This window comes from Pseudorasbora parva, chromosome 6 (genome assembly GCF_024679245.1).
Source record: "Pseudorasbora parva isolate DD20220531a chromosome 6, ASM2467924v1, whole genome shotgun sequence".
NCBI classification, from domain to species: domain Eukaryota; kingdom Metazoa; phylum Chordata; class Actinopteri; order Cypriniformes; family Gobionidae; genus Pseudorasbora; species Pseudorasbora parva.
Window position 1 is genome coordinate 25865407 of NC_090177.1, and position 5304 is coordinate 25870710.

Below are 5304 nucleotides of genomic sequence, written 5' to 3' on the forward strand. Positions count from 1 at the left end.
AGATGGAACAGTGCAACACATTACTTGTCTAAATTGACCCCTTTTGAAAGATTTTTTTGGTGCTGTGCATATATATGTGCATATATATGATGATTAGTAGGTGTGTGCACTTGCCTAACTGATGTGCCATATAGAAATCTGGCTTGACCTTTGACCTGTAGCGTCTAGTCACACTCATCCTCCTTCTCTCCTGGGGCTCTCCATTCAGAGCGAGAAGGACAGCAGCTGCTTGTCTAAATGAAAGGAAAGAGGACTTGGATTTGGTCAGGTAGGGAAAAGATGAAAGGACGGAATAAAGTAAAATGGTTACTGTATCTTCTTGTAACAGTCCTCCTGTCGACTAACTATTAGTCTTAACAATAAAATACAGGTTCTTTAAATTCTATAAGGTGGACCTTCCACATGCCACTCTTCCTTTATCTTCTTGTTGTGATTAGTTGACATGAACAATTCTAAAGAGGCAGTGGAGTTTAATACACTCTCAAGTAGCCACATTCTGAGACATGTGTAATTCAAGTACTCTCTAAATAACAGTCTGGCACAATAGTGTTTGGATTTGTATACACATGTGCAATAGTGTATAAAAGCACACCCAGTATAGAGCATGACGCAGTCTTGACTTTGAAAGAACTATTGTTTACATTGTCTCTATATTTCCTGATAAAGGCTGATGGAGAGTAGATGGTGCATGTGTGTGAGAGTGAATCTTTTTATGCATGTTAGGGGGTGGGGTGGCCAAACCTGTTTAATTCAGTTTGATTCTCTGCTGCCTGGCATCTGCTGATCCCTCTGTCATGGTCCTGCTGGGAGGACTCACTCACTCACTCACTCACTCCACTGGGAACAGGAGAACACCAGAGATAGAGGAAATGAGGCGTATTGTGAGAGAACTGAAGTCAGATATATTAGTTCAAGTCAAACTCACATTCTTCCATGTATGACTTTTTTTCATGGGACAGGGACATAAAAAACACAGTTGTGGTCCGAATGATTGGCACCACTTGATAAATAAATCTGCATTGTTTTTCCGTTTGATCTTTCATTAGCCTAAAAAAAATAATAGTCTAACCTTTCAAGTAAAATAATTGAAAGCGGGGGCTAAATCACATGAAATAAATGCTTTTCTTCAAAACATGTTGGCCATAATTATTGGCACCCTTTTACTTTTTGCAACCTCCTTTTGCCAGGATAAGAGCTTTGAGTTTTCTCCTAATGCCAAAGACTATTCCTCCAAACAGAATCCTCTCCAGATCTTTTGTGCTCAGTTTTGCTCACATGTTTTTGTGGTGATTTTGATGTTTGTTTTGGGTCGTTGTGCTGATGGAAGATCCAATCACGGCCCCCTTTCAATTTTTTTTTACTTCAATGAGGTTACATTTTGGATTATTATTATTATTTTTTTTTAATGAAAGATCAAAAGGAAAACAAAGCAGATTAATTTTTAAAGCCATCTGTGATCATATTTACCAGGTGCCAATAATTGTGACCATAACTGAAAAATGTTTACAATATTTGTTTCCATACAATGAAAGTGGGACTCTCAATCTCTAAAATGTGCAAAATACACCATCAAATATTAATTCACACGCATTAATATCAGATTAAATTAAATGAAGTTACCTTACCATATACAGTAATGTTTAAAATGTTTAAAATCTGTAAAATGTTTACAATAGTGTAATTGCATTGTTTTATTTTTACTGTAATAGTCAAATTTATTAAAAATTGCATGTAAAAATGATTAATTACATAAGATATAATGGAGAAAAAAACTGTTAAAGGACATAAGCTCTGATTAATGTGGTTTTCTATTTTAACATCTATATTCATTGTGGTTATCAGTACATTTATAGGAAAAGGCAGATTTTCAAGTCAGCTGATATTACCATTGCCATTTAGAGGATAAGCAAGTGAATAATAACAGCATGTTAATTTTTTGAGTTATTGCTTCAAATATAGTGATTGTGTTTGTGGGCTGATAAGACAATGTACTGCTCTTTCTCTTGTAAGCTTTATGGAAAATCACTAGACTGTGACCTTATGCTTAGTCAAAACATTTTTGCTATCTCAAATGTCTTTTGTACCACATAATCAGTGAAACTATAAGTGTGTTTGTGGTCATATGGAGCGTTTTATCATCTGTGAAACATCTCACAGACTCACTCACTAATCATTGTTGTCGTCTGGTGCTTTCTCATTATTTGTCTCTCTAGTAGTTTTCTGTTATCCAAAGATGATGGCCTTATCTTTCCTGTTTCATCTTGCCACTCTCTCTCTGTTTTAACCAGTGGGATAATGAAAGGTAAGAGATAAGAAAACCTTTCCCATCCTCAACAGCATGGGCCCTTTCCCATGAGTCCATCATCCAATGGGATGGATAGACAGAAAAAGGGAATAATATATTTGTTTATGAGAAAGAAAATGTGCATGCGCGTGTGTCAATGGGATGTTTTTCCTTTAAAGAGATAGTTCACCCAAAAATGAAAATTTGATGTAGAAAAACACTGTTGACATGCATTGCATGAGCAACGGTTGGAGTTAAAAATCTTCATTTATGTTCTACTGAATCTTGGATGCCTTGGGGGTAAACAGATAAACATCAAATTTCCATTTTTGGGCGAACTAACCCTTTAAGTCTCACACACGCGATCACAACAGGTCTCGACAACCATTTACTGATATAATTAAATTATGATGAGTATCTGTGAGCCATATAAATTTAAAATGAAGCTTAAATAAAGAGAGATGACAGTGTTGTTTCATACCAAATTGAAGCAGATGTTCAGAAAGTCAGCCTTCCAAAAATATAAATGAGCAGAAGACGAGATCTGCATTAGAGAACTTTTAACACCGCATCAGTCCTCTGTGTGAAGAGAGAGACTAAATTAAAACAACAAAAGAAGCTTTGAGAGTGTGTCAAGGTGTGCTTTTTATGGCCAATTTTGAACCCAGATTAAGCAGAAGATAAGGTCAGAAGGAAGTCATTGAAAACAGACAATAACTTGGCTCTCCAAAAGATCCTTATATTAAGCTCCAGAGCGTCATCAGATTCTCAGAAAACAATTAAAGCTGACTGTGAAATGTTGTTGTTTCGGATCCAGTGGTTATGAATAAAATGGATCATATTTCAGAGTAAAGGGAAATCAAAATGCAACTAAAGGAGATAAGCAGGTGGCAGTATTTACTCATGTTTTAAATCAGGCACACTGATTTCTTTAAATGATAAGGTAAAAGCATGGTTGTTTTCCTTAGGTTTGCTTTTTTGTTTTGTTTACATGTCAGCATATAAAACCCGAGCCTCTGTTGCAAATGATAACCGGATGGAAGTGGAACTGATACGTCACTATTTCAAATGTTTATTTTCAGTAGAGAGACGGATCAGCAGTAGCCTGGCATTTAATGAGACATGTTTGTAATGGGAGAGGATTGACGGTTGAGGTTCATGGCCCAGGGGACTGTGTCTTTGTGTCTCAGCGTTCTCTGTTTTCCTCTGTCATAGCTAACAGTTAAACCGAGCATTGAACAATAGATGCATACGCCATTTGGCCCCTCAGAGCCCCGAGTGGGAGTGAGGAATGGGGGTTTAAAGATCAGGCTGCAGCTTTTTTACAAAACAGCTTTCTTATTCTCTGCCTCTCTTCATTAATTAGGTCTTGTCTCATCTAGTCTGCACAGACCTCATCTTCAATTAGCAGCAATATAATTTTTTTGATGCAATATGGTCCTCATTGCTTTGTTCGATTTGTAATATTTGATTTAATTGCTAAAATAATCTAATATTATGTGTGTGTGTGTGTGTGTGTGTGTGTGTGTGTGTGTGTGTGTGTGTGTGTGTGTGTGTGTGTGTGTGTGTGTGTATGTGTGTGTGTTTGTGTGTAAATCAAATAAATTAAATTAAAGTCTGTAAGTTCCATTTAGTTAAGCTATTGAATTTGTCTTTTGCATCTCAATATCACCTAAAGATGAAAAAAAGTGAAAGGCTACTTTGTGAGTTAATTAAATCACTTTAAATTCACCTTCTGCTACTTTACTTTATCAGTAGCTTCATTGTATACACAGACGAGAACGAATACACTAGTCTAGTGAATCTGTGCCAGTTAATGAATAAACACCATCCCCCCATAACACCCCTGTCTGGTATTGGCTGCTTCAACTAACACAACCGCTTTATGAAAGAAAAAAAGAAAAAAAGAAAGTTCATCTGCTGATTAATAAATATTGCTGAAGTTCTGTATAAGTTTGCTCTTCCCTAACTGATCAAATCAAATCAAAGTTTATTTATAGAGCACCTTTTTTTTAAAACAACAGGTGTTCACCAAAGTGCTACAAACAATAAAAAAAAATACAATTATAAATACAATGATATTTGCAATAATAATTAGTAACACACACTTAAAAAGAAACTCCTAACAAATAACTCCCATACTGCGTAAATTTAAATGCGATTTAAAAACAGCCAGTAAAGGTGCCTGCCTAATGTACAAAAGCAAATTATTCCAGAGTTTAGGGTCACCTCTGCTCTTTAGTCTTGCAAGGTGATACTAGAAGCAGTTGTCCAGCAGACCTGTGCTCTTGGTGGAGCATATGGCTTTAACAGCTCTGAGAGATATTTAGGAGCAATGTTATTTAATTAGCTATTTAAAAACTAAAAGTAAAATCTTGAAATCAATTCTAAACGGGTAACCAATGAAGGGAAGCCAATATAGGTGTAATGTGTTCTCGTTTACGTGTCCCTAAAACGTGTAGCAAAATCAGCAAAAAAAATCTTGGCCACAATTTAAATAAACACTTTTAGATTTATAAGGTCAGGGTTTATGTATTTAGCTCATATTTATAAAGTTTTATCAGCATCGCTGACATATAACATTAAAACCAAAGTTAAAACCAAATTATTTGAGATAATTTATATATTATCAGATTTATTATCAGTTATTGTGAGTTTTTTTGAAAAGAGGCGAACAATTACGTAATGAGTAACACATTGAGGGGCAGTTACCTTGGAAACTGTCCTGCGTTTTCCAAACTGGGAGCGACCAATGGCGGGATTCGGCTCATACTATTATTTGCCGTATTGGGGGTGTTCTTATGGTGTGCAGACACTCTAACCCGCTTTTTTGTCCTGTTTTTATTTTTTGTAAGAACATATTTATAAAATATATATATATATAAAGCATATATGTGTGGTAAATTAAATGAATGTGTGGTAAATATTATTTTATGTTATTTATTTTTACAATGAGGTTGTACCCTCATATTTTATGGTTTGATAATGGTATATTCCCCGCAGAAATTCAATTCGCTATC